We start from the raw sequence: 12,832 nt of genomic DNA on the forward strand, positions 1-12,832 counted from the left end.
TGGCCTCCAAATATCTCACCCAAACATTAAAGGGGTAACTCTTATATCCTTAAAACGTCCAACCCAAAAACCTGGTGAATATGAACTACTAGTCTGACACACTTCTCTCAACTGGTATTTTTGAACTACTAGTAAGCGTGTACGTGAAAATTCACATGTAAAGAGAAGATAGTCTGGTAGTAGTAGTAAAAAACATTGCAAACGAACCTAGCATGTTTTTGTACAATCAAGGATGGTCATTCTCACTGTTTGACAAAAGGTACTCCCTGCAAGTGATCTAAAATGTCTTGGAGGGAGTAAAATCTACAAAATCTACTTTGCAGTGCACCTAAGAGCATCTCTAGTAGATTCGTAAAAGGCCCGATTCTGTTAAATAACCGCTATTTTACGGTTTTGGTCGAAAGAAAAGGCCATTCCAGATCCTGCAAAATGGCTGGTCCTGTAAAAATTTATACAACTCCCCTTAAGAAAAACCTCGTCCTGAAGATATGGAGTTTTGGAGGAAATTTTTTCAGCTCCCACTATACCACGAGGGCTGGGGTAAATGAATGTTTTATTTAGTGCGAAGTGTAATATACTATGTTAGCTATAGTAGCTAATTTTTTGTATGGCCACGTGACACTCGTGTTTTACTACTAAACATGATTTTAAGGTATATCACTATATGTGCTTCATGCTTCATAATTTCCTCGAACATAGGTTCCTCAAAAATGTTTACTTATCTGAACATTTATTTAAAGTAGTATTAAATTATTATTTTTTTAGCATATATTCCCTCAGCAATGCGCGGGGTATCATCTTGTTTACAATAAAAAGTGGTCCCTGCTGTTGGAAATATGAGCAATTTACCGAGTGATTTTATTAACAGAAATACTAGATAAAGCATGACTAGTGTAGTAGTGATAAAACAGGCCATGTGATTTGACAAAGGGAAGGTAAACAACATCTTCATATATGAACCGTAACTAAACATATATTGGGCAGACAGTATAGCAAGTTGCATATATGAAATAGAGTCTAACATATCCAGGGCAAACACTAGAACAAGGAACTGTAGCAGAACCTCTAATAGAAAGGAGACGAACACGTACGAGGCAGCAGCAGCAGCAGCAGAAGCGCTGGACTTGGGGTCGGTGTCCTTGCCAGCCATGTCGTCGAGGAGGTCGCGGACGTCGGGGAAGAAGTCGTCGTCGGGGAAGTAGTCGTCGGAGTCCGGTGCGTCCGTGATGAAAAAGTCAGTAGTCGCGCAGAGCGCTCCCGAAAAACATTATCACCCTTCTCCCGTACAGGACTCAAAATGTGCGGTTTCGGAGGCCTACTGTCCCAACCTGCGGTGCACGCCGCAAGCCGGGATGGGGAAGATCGTAGTAGCAGTGCAGTGCTGAGGAACCGGTGGCGAGAGGAGGAAGTAGTTCTGGTGTGTCTCTCTGGAGAGGAGCGACCTCTCTTATATAGGCACACGAGAAGGACGCGAACAGGCTGCGCCGGGAGGTGAAGCAACGGAGGGAGACGAAACGAACAGGCAGCACGCGAAGAGGTGCGCCGTTCGTATTCAGGCGGAGGAGGAGCGCACGTGGATGTCCCTCTTGTTCTCATGCTCATACAAGTGGGGAAGGAGCCTCCCTTATAAAGAGGTCCAACTCCCTCTAAACTAGCAAGGTGGGACTAAACTTTAGTTCCACCTCTTGCCTTGCACGAATGGGCTATGTGGGCCTCTAGGATTTATAGGAATTTCTGAAACTGCTATTGGGCTAGGCCCAAAATAGACAAAATTCCAGCAATCTCCCACCAGATCCCAGAGGCACACAAAATTTGCCTTTGGTTCCAAAACACTGTTTTATATACCAGTACTGCAGTGGATACTGTTAAGTTGAATTTCCACCTAGAACCCTATGCTACACTAGTTGGCAACTTCAATAGTGGACTGGGCCTTGAACTGCAAGTTTTTTGCGAATCTAGTTTCACATAAAGCCTTGACCAATATGTGGCTACCGTGGGTCTTCCCCGCGGGTGGAGCTTATGCGTCATACTCCGTGACCTTTCATGAGTTTACTAGAGAGAACCCTACTCTCATAGATTGCAACGTTTAACAATCAGACTCATATAGGTGCGTTCTTCAAAAGATGCTCTGCAGGACAACATCTCTGCTTCAAAAAGCCACTTAGAACACATTAAGATATACATCAACCTGCCATGCAGATTAGGAGAGTATTGCATCTTCATGGAGTGGTATTTTAACAGTAGGGATACTCTCCTCCCAGTTGACCAATAGCTTGTCTTCCACATCTAATTCACGGGATCTCCGATCATAAAGAATAGGTTACCACTGTGAACAACTCATATTGTGGGTCTCATACCCATCTCCCTCGATGCATTGTCTATCACATTACGTGATAGACCCTTAGTAAAAGGATCTGCCAGATTTTTAGATGTTTGGATATAATCCAATGCAATAACTCCGGAGTTTTTCATTTTTCTGACAGACTTTAACCTTCTCTGAACGTGTCTTGATGACTTCATGTTATCCTTTGAGCTGTTCACTTTAGTGATCATAGTTTGATTGTCACAGTTCATAAGGATACCCGGTACAGGTTTCTCAACTACTGGCAAGTCATTCAAGAGCCGGCGAAGCCAATCTGCTTCGACCGTAGCTGTATCTAGTGTTGTGAGTTCTGCTTCCATTGTTGACCTCGTTAAGATGGTCTGCTTGCAAGACTTCCAAGAAAGAGCGCCACCTCCATGAGTGAATACATAACCGCTCGTGGCCTTTATCTCATCAGCATCTGAGATCCAGTTTGAGTCACTATACCCTTCAAGCACCTTTGGATGCCCAGTGTAGTGAATTCCATCATTCGCAGTGCCTTTCAAATAACGCAAAACTCTCTCTAGAGCTTTCCAATGCACATCGCCTGGTTTTGAAACAAACCGACTCAGTTTGCTAACAGCAAAAGAGATGTCAGGTCTTGTATCACTTGCTAAGTACATAAGCGAGCCAATAATCTGAGAATACTTCAATTGATCTCTAGCAATTATTCGATTCTTTCGAAGCAGCACGCTAGCATCATATGGTGTTGGAGAGGGCTTGCAGTCACTATAGCCAAAGCGACTCAAGATCTTTTCCACATAGTAAGATTGAAGCAATGTAATCCCACCATCATCATCTCTCAACAACTTGATGTTCAGAATGACATCAGCCACTCCTAAATCCTTCATCTCAAAACAGCGAGATAGGAAATCCTTGACCTCCTTAATAACATTCAGATTTGTTCCGAAAATCAGTATGTCATCAACATACAAGCAAAGCATAACTCCCTCGCCCCCACCATGGCGATAGTACACACATTTGTGAGCTTCGTTCACAACAAAGCCTGCAGCTGTTAAAGTTCTTTCGAACTTCTCATGCCACTGTTTGGGTACTTGCTTGAGTCCATACAAAGACTTCAGCAACTTGCACACTTTCCCTTCCTGACCATCTATTACAAACCCATCTGGTTGTTCCATATAAATTTCCTCATCCAACTCTCCATTTAGGAAAGCAGTCTTAACATCCATTTGATGAATGAGAAGACCATGTGAGGCAGCTAGTGAAAGTAGAACTCGAATAGTGGTCAGTCGAGCCACAGGTGAGTAAGTATCAAAGAAGTCTTCACCTTCCTTTTGGGTATAACCCTTTGCCATGAACCGAGCCTTGTACTTTTCAATAGTACCATCAGGCCTAAGCTTCTTCTTGAATATCCATTTGCATCCTATAGGTTTGCACCCATAAGGACGATCAGTTATCCCCCAAGTTTCATTCGCCAAGATGGAATCCATCTCGCTACGAACCGCTTCCTTCCAGTAGTCAGCATCTTCCGATGCATAGGCCTCCGAAATAGAACTGGGAGTGTCATCTATGAGATACACAAGAAAATCATTACCAAAAGACTTGGCAGTCCTTTGTCTCTTGCTCCTAGTAGGAACTTCATTGTTCTCTTCCACAGGACTTTCAAAGTGTTCCATCGAAATGGCAGGTTCAGTAATTGTAACTGGTTCCTGATTCGATGAACTAGGCATCTCCTGATTAGATGAGGTAGCCATATCCTTCATGGGAAAGATATCTTCAAAGAAAGTCGCATCATTCGACTCCATGATCGTACCTACATGCATGTCAGGTACCTCAGATTTTACAACCAAGAATCTATAGCCAATGTTATGAAAAGCATATCCCAGGAAAACACAATCCACAGTTTTTGGTCCCAGCTTCCGCTTCTTTGGAATTGGTACATTGACTTTCTCCAAACAGCCCCATGTTCGCAGATAAGAGAGTTTTAACCTTTTGTTCTCCCATTCCTCGAATGGAGTTATCTCTTTGTTCTTTGTGGGAACTCGGGCTAGGACATGACATGCAGTCAATATCGCCTCCCCCCACCATGCCTTGGAGAGACCCGATGTGTCTAACATGGCGTTAACCAAATCAGTTAGAGTACGGTTCTTTCCTTCGGCCACCCCATTTGACTGAGGTGAGTACGGAGGCGTCCTCTCATGGATTGTACCATGTTCCGCACAAAAAGAATCAAATTCATTGGAAAAGTTGGTTTTCCACTTCAGCTTTATAGATCTTGAATAAGTTCAAAGCCTCATCCTTAGATTTCAGAAGATACACACGGCAGTATCTAGTGGAGTCGTCAATTAACGTCATGAAATATTTCTTTCCACCTTTTGTCAAAACACCATTCATTTCACATAGATCTGAATGTATAAGTTCTAGTGGTGCAAGATTTCTCGTCTCCGCAGTCACGTGAGACTTACAAGGTTGCTTAGCTTGCACACACACTTGACACTTAGATCCCTTGACAGTGGTGAAACTAGGGATTAAGTTCAACTTCGCTAGTCGTGACATGCAACCAAAGTTAACATGACAAAGACGTGAATGCCACACATTTGATTCACTATTGTTGCAAATATGATTAACAACTTTATTGCAAACGTCTGATAAGGATAAACGAAACAGACCTCCTGACTCATAGCCTTTACCAACAAAGGTTCCATACTTGGATATTACAAATTTATTCGACTCAAAGACAAGCTTATAGCCATCTCTACACAGAAGAGATCCGCTAACAAGATTCTTATTGACGGAGGGGACATAATGCACGTTCTTCAGCCGCACGATTTTCCCCGAAGTAAACTTCAGATCGACCGTGCCAACACCACGAACAGAAGCACTTGAACCGTTTCCCATCAGCACGGTTGAAGTCCTTGCGGTCTGATAAGACGAAAACATGGAAATATCACCTCATACATGCACATTAGCACCCGTGTCAATCAACCAATCAGGAGAATGACATACTGAAAGAATAGTGGGAAATATACCATACCCAGCATCCTTCGTGTCAGTGTCTCCAATGACAACATTAGCGGTCTTGCCGCCTTTCCCAGGATGACGCTTGTCATAACGATTGGGGCAACTAGGAGCCCAATGATCAGGATCTCCACACACATGACAGACACCATTCTTCTTGTCATTCTTCTTCTTGAAGTTCGTGTGCTGCACAACCTTGTTCTTCCCATCAAACCTTGCCCTTGTTCTTAAACTTGTGGGACTGGAAGTTTTTCTTTTGTACCAGATTGGCACTAGATCCTCCCTCAATACCTCAAGCACGTGTGTCCTTTGCTCTCGCCTTTTCTTCCACATCAAGAGTACCAATGAGATCCGGAACGGAAAACTCCTGTCTCTTATGCTTCAGTAAGGTAGCAAAGTTCCTCCATGAAGGAGGAAGCTTAGTGATGATACCCCCGGCAACAAACTTGTCCGGTAGCATGCAATTGAAGTGCTCAAGTTCTCTAGCAAATGACTGTATCTCATGATCCTGCTCAACCACGGAGCGCTCTTCAGTCATCCTGTAATCATAGAATTGCTCCATGATGTACAGCTCAGTGCCGGCATTCGAGACCCCAAACATGGCCTCGAGTGCGTCCCACATATCTTTTCCATTGTCAATTGTCGCATAAGCATCAACTATGTTCTCACCAAGAACACTCAAGAGAGCACCCTTAAACAAGGTATCCATTTTCTAAAAAGCTTGTGCCTGTTGGGCATCTTGCTCTCCTTCAGGTTTGCCAAGAGTGGCGTCATAGCAGCTCATGGTCTGAAACCATAAGACTGCTCTCACGCGCCACCTCTTATAGTGGATACCCTCAAACATAGGAGGTATCATGGAAGCAGCAAAACCACTCGGGGTAAATTTCCTATTATAAGGTTTTGGGATTGTTGGAAATATGAGCAATTTACCGAGTTATTTTATTAACAGAAATACTAGATAAAGCATGACTAGTGTAGTAGTGATAAAACATGCCATGTGATTTGACAAAGGGAAGGTAAACAACATCTTCATATATGAACCGTAACTAAACATATATTGGGCAGACAGTATAGCAAGTTGCATATATGAAATAGAGTCTAACATATCCAGGGCAAACACTAGAACAAGGAACTGTAGCAGAACCTCTAATAGAAAGGAGACGAACACGTACGAGGCAGCAGCAGCAGCAGAAGCACTAGACTTGGGGTCGGTGTCCTCGCCAGCCATGTCGTCGAGGAGGTCGTGGACGTCGGGGAAGAAGTCGTCGTCGGGGAAGTAGTCGTCGGAGTCCGGGGCGTCCGTGATGAAGAAGTCAATAGTCACGCAGAGCGCTCCCCAAAAACCTTATCACCCTTCTCCCGTACAGGACTCAAAAGGTGCGGTTTCGGAGGCCTAGTGTGCCAACCTGCGGTGCACGCCGCAAGCCGGGATGGGGAAGATCGTAGTAGCAGCGCAGTGCCGAGGAACCGGTGGCGAGAGGAGGAAGTAGTTCTGGTGTGTCTCTCTGGAGAGGAGCGACCTCTCTTATATAGGCACAAGAGAAGGACGCGAACAGGCTGCGCCGGGAGGTGAAGCAACAGAGGGAGACGAAACGAACAGGCAGCACGCGAAGAGGTGCGCCGTTCGTATTCAGGCTCCACTACAGCAAAAACGTTTCAGCTCCCGTGTGACCGTTCGTATACCCGTCGTGCGTGGCAAAAATTTAGACATCGGCTCGTTCCCGCAACCAGCATCGCGGCGCGGCGCGGCGCGGCGCGGCGCGGCGCGGCGCGGCGCGGCGGGCGGCGGAGGAGGAGCGCGCGTGGATGTCCCTCTTGTTCTCATGCTCATACAAGTGGGGAAGGAGCCTCCCTTATAAAGAGGTCCAACTCCTTCTAAACTAGCAAGGTGGGACAAAAATTTAGTTCCACCTCTTGCCTTGCACGAATGGGCTGCGTGGGCCTCTAGGATTTATAGGAATTTCTGAAGCTGCTATTGGGCTAGGCCCAAAATAGACAAAATTCCAGCACCTGCAACCCAACATCGGATTTTTTTTCATAAATGTGGTGGCATACACAGAGACAACCTTTGCAGAGACCACTCCTCGCTAACCGATTTCAACGAAGAGAATCAGGAGCTTCCTAAATAGTTTTACATTGTGCAATTGTGTTGGCCCGGTATTTTGGGGTCTGCTGTTTCATTGGGCTACCTCACCATATTGTATTGTTTCGCCGTGTAACTTGGGTGTTGTTCCTTTTATATATAAAGCAGGTCAAGAGCCTGTTTCAAGAGTAAATGGTCTCCAGACGGTGTAGGAATATTAACCCCGCAACTACTCCCTCTCTCTCAAAATATAAGATTTTTTTGGCTAACCAAATATTCTACAAAAGTAACAATAGAAGTTGTACCAAATCATTGATTGTTCAAACATCAGCAAACACATAACTGTGCCACGGATTTGCCATGAACCATGCAATCGAGAGATGTACTATTCCTCTTCCATTTACCTTCCCATTCTAGAAAGAAATAATCATGGTGTACATATTTTTTTGGACCAACTCCGATGAAGGAAGCAACTATTAATATCATATACACAAAGGTGTAGCTCTAATATATTGGAGACTAAATCTTAAATAGGTCACAAAAGATAATAAATGATGCATGTATCAGCTATTAGAAGACCAAATTCAGCAGCTCTATGGAAGACACCAAATCACTTTTACATGTGATGAAACATAAACACCGCTAAAATAAACAGTGAATCATAATCACCTGGAGCAATATTTTTCTTCTTGGGTGGCAGCTGAAATCATCGATATGAAATTGTTTCGGAGGAAGGCTAAAGAGATAACGAAATGTTACTCCAGCGTGTAGATAATTGTCCCGCTAAATAAACCAGTATACAATGTCTTGCTAATAGCACGCTATTTCATGCTAATAGTGTAATTTAAGGGTAGGCACTATTTTGTATCGGGCGCTATTTTTTTCCTTGATCCTATACCTTATTATACTTGCTCTGCATAAAGGGTGCTCTCTGCGAGATTCAAGAACACGGCCGCGTATGAGACTCACCAGCTTTGGCAAGCGGACTACATGTGGCACGGCGTGCTCATGCTTGGCGCCTTTCCTGTCCTCCTCACCTACTACTGGCGTATCAAGATGTCGAGACGGTGTGCTTTACCATGCTTATCGCCAAGAACCTCAAGCTAGCGGCGTCCCACACGGCCACGATCCACGTGATCGACATCGTATCAGATGCATATGTGGACGCCGTCGTCAGGCAGGATGAGTTCGGCCTCTTTTATGTGGAGTTCCTCCACAAGCATGGCTGGCAGCTCCTCGGCACCACCCTATGCTGGTTCATCCTCGACGTCGTCTTCTACTCCCTCACTCTCTTCATGAAGTACATATTCAGCGGCATCGGCTGGTTTGGAGACGCGGCCGACATGAGCCCTCTGGAGCAGAACTACAAGATAGCCCACACACAGGCCATCATCGTTGTCGGCGGTTCCCGGCCAGGGTACTTCCTCACCATCCTCTTCGTCGACTTCATCGGCCGCATGAAGATCTTGCTCATGGGGTTCACCATGATGACCATCTTCATGATCGGGCTTGCCGGGCTCTAAAAGTTCTAGTCCATGCTCGGTATGCACGCAGTCTTCGCCGTCACGTATGCATTGATCCTCTTCTTCACAAACTTTGGCCCCAACTCCACCACCTTCATCCTACCCACGGAGATATTCTCGACGCGGCCGTGGTCAACGTGCAACGACATATCGGCTGTGGGGGGAAAGTGTGGTACCATCATCGGTGTTCTCTGGTTCCATTATTCTCATACGAGCATCCGGAGCTCTTTGCTTCTGCTGGCAGGCTGCAACCTAGTTGGAGTTATGTTCACTCTTGAATTTCCGTAGTGCAAACGGATGTCACCCGAGGATATCACCAGAGAAATGGAGGAAGAAAGCGAACCACCTGAAGAATCTGCAATGGTTGATGAAGCTGAGTTCATCCACATCATGGAAATTTCGTAACCAGTATTGTCCATTCCCGGTGCTAATCTTAGTGTCTTCAAATTATTCAACCATTAAGAACTTGTATCTACGAGATGTTTGGTTATATAGAATGTTCACTCTGACATGAGATGTGTTAGACTCCAAATGAAGTGGCAGTAACACAACTAAACCTAAGCATAGTGAATAATATAGCAAATTTCAGTTTGACCCCATCTCATAGCAGTTTTTATAGCAATTACTGTTGGGGAACGTTGCAGAAAATTAAAATATTTCCTACGGAATCACCAAGATCCATCTATGAGTTCATCTAAGCAACGAGTCAAGGGAGTGAATTTGCATCTACATACCACTTGTAGATCGTGTACGGAAGCGTTTGAGGGAACGGTGATGATGGAGTCGTACTCGCCGTGATTCAGATCACCGATGACCAAGTGCTGAACGGGCAGCACCTCCGCGTTCAACACACGTACGGTACGACGACGTCTCCTCCTTCTTGATCCAGCAAGGGGGAAGGATAGGTTGAGGAAGAAGGCTCCAGCAGCAGCACGACGGCGTGATGATGGTGGAGAGGCAGTACTCCGACAGGGCTTCGCCAAGCACACAACGGAGGAGGAGAGGTGTTGGGGAGGGGAGGGGCTGCGCCTTGGCTTGGGTGTTCAGCCCTCCCCTCACCCCTCTATTTATAGGGGAAGGGGCAAGGGGGGCCGGCCCCTCTAGATGGGATCTAGAGGGGGGGCGGCGGCCAGGGAGGGGGGACTTCCCCCCAAGCAAAGGGGGCGCCCCCTCTAGGGTTCCCCCCCCCCAACCCTAGGCGCATGGGCCCAAGGGGGGGGCGTGCCCAGCCCTCCAGGGGCTGGCTCCTGCCCCACGCGGCCCTTGTGGGCCCCCCGGGAGGGGTGGCCCCTCTCGGTGGACCCCCGGAACCCCTCCGGTGGCCCCGGTACAATACCGATATGCCCCCGAAACCTTCCGGTGTTCGTATGTCAACTTCCCATATATAAATCTTTACCTCCGGACCATTCCGAAACTCCTCGTGACGTCCGGGATCTCATCCGGGACTCCGAACAACTTTGGGTAATCACATACAAGTCTTCCTAATAACCCTAGCGTCGCCGAACCTTAAGTGTGTAGACCCTACGGGTTCGGGAGACACGCAGACATGACCGAGACGGCTCTCCGGTCAATAACCAACAGCGGGATCTGGATACCCATGTTGGCTCCCACATGCTCCTCGATGATGTCATCGGATGAACCACGATGTCGAGGATTCAATCAACCCCGTATGCAATTCCCTTTGTCAGTCGGTATGTTACTTGCCCAAGACTCGATCGTCGGCATCCCACTACCTCGTTCAGTCTCATTACCGGCAAGTCACTTTACTCGTACCGTAATGCATGATCTCGTGACCAAACACTTGGTCACTTTGAGCTCATTATGATGATGCACTACCGAGTGGGCCCAGTGATACCTCTCCGTCATACAGAGTGACAAATCCCAGTCTCGATCCGTGTCAACCCAACAGACACTTTCGGAGATACCTGTAATGCACCTTTATAGTCACCCAGTTACGTTGTGACGTTTGGTACACCCAAAGCACTCCTACGGTATCCGGGAGTTACACGATCTCATGGTCTAAGGAAGAGATACTTGACATTGGAAAAGCTCTAGCAAAACGAACTACACGATCTTGTGCTATGCTTAGGATTGGGTCTTGTCCATCACATCATTCTCCTAATGATGTGATCTCGTTGTCAACGACATCTAATGTCCATAGTTAGGAAACCATGACTATCTGTTGACCAACGAGCTAGTCAACTAGAGGCTTACTAGGGACGTATTGTAGTCTATGTATTCACACGTGTATTACGATTTCCGGATAATACAATTATAGCATGAATAAAAGACAATTATCATGAACAAGGAAATATAGTAATAATTCTTTTATTATTGCCTCTAGGGCATATTTCCAACAGTCTCCCACTTGCACTAGAGTCAATAATCTAGTTACATTGTGATGAATCGAACACCCATAGAGTTCTCGTGTTGATCATGTTTTGCTCGCGAGAGAGGTTTAGTCAAGGGATCTGCGACATTCAGATCCGTATGTACTTTGCAAATATCTATGTCTCCATCTTGAACATTTTCACGGATGGAGTTGAAACGACGCTTGATGTGCCTGGTCTTCTTGTGAAACCTGGGCTCTTTGGCAAGGGCAATAGCTCCAGTGTTGTCACAGAAGAGTTTGATCGGCCCCAACACATTGGATATGACTCCTAGGTCGGTGATGAACTCCTTCACCCAAATAGCTTCATGCGCTGCCTCCGAGGCTGCCATGTACTCCGCTTCACATGTAGATCCCGCCACGACGCTCTGCTTGCAGCTGCACCAGCTTACTGCTCCACCATTCAACATATACACGTATCCAGTTTGTGACTTAGAGTCATCCAGATCTTTGTCGAAGCTAGCATCAACGTAACCCTTTACGACGAGCTCTTCGTCACCTCCATAAACGAGAAACATGTCCTTTGTCCTTTTCAGGTACTTCAGGATATTCTTGACTGCTATCCAGTGTTCCTTGCCGGGATTACTTTGGTACCTTCCTACCAAACTTACGGCAAGGTTTACATCAGGTCTGGTACACAGCATGGCATACATAATAGATCCTATGGCTGAAGCATAGGGGATGACACTCATCTCTTCTTTATCTTTTGCCGTGGTCGGGCATTGAGCCGAGCTCAATCTCACACCTTGCAATACAGGCAAGAACCCCTTCTTGGATTGATCCATTTTGAACTTCTTCAAAATCTTATCAAGGTATGTGCTTTGTGAAAGACCTATGAGGCGTCTCGATCTATCTCTATAGATCTTGATGCCTAATATATAAGCAGCTTCTCCAAGGTCCTTCATTGAAAAACACTTATTCAAGTAGGCCTTAATGCTGTCCAAAAGTTCTATATCATTTCCCATCAAAAGTATGTCATCTACATATAATATGAGAAATGCTACAGAGCTCCCACTCACTTTCTTGTAAACGCAGGCTTCTCCATAAGTCTGCATAAACCCAAACGCTTTGATCATCTCATCAAAGCGAATGTTCCAACTCCGAGATGCTTGCACCAGCCCATAAATGGATCGCTGGAGCTTGCATACTTTGTTAGCATTCTTAGGATCGACAAAACCCTCTGGCTGCATCATATACAGTTCTTCCTTAAGATGCCCGTTAAGGAATGCCGTTTTGACGTCCATCTGCCATATCTCATAATCATAGTATGCGGCAATTGCTAACATGATTCGGACGGACTTCAGCTTCGCTACGGGAGAGAAAGTCTCATCGTAGTCAATCCCTTGAACTTGCCGATAACCCTTAGCGACAAGTCGAGCTTTATAGATGGTGACATTACCATCCGCGTCCGTCTTCTTCTTAAAGATCCATTTGTTTTCTATCGCTCGCCGATCATCGGGCAAGTCAGTCAAAGTCCATACTTTGTTTTCATACAT

The 12,832-nt window shown here is 45.8% G+C and overlaps 1 pseudogene; it reads left to right on the forward strand.

Annotated features, from left to right (window-relative positions):
• Positions 1-6,771: 6,771 nt before the first annotated feature.
• Positions 6,772-9,352, forward strand: LOC123084289 (probable inorganic phosphate transporter 1-4; annotated as a pseudogene).
• Positions 9,353-12,832: the final 3,480 nt, after the last annotated feature.

Source organism: Triticum aestivum, chromosome 4A, assembly GCF_018294505.1.
Source record: "Triticum aestivum cultivar Chinese Spring chromosome 4A, IWGSC CS RefSeq v2.1, whole genome shotgun sequence".
Lineage (NCBI taxonomy): Eukaryota > Viridiplantae > Streptophyta > Magnoliopsida > Poales > Poaceae > Triticum > Triticum aestivum.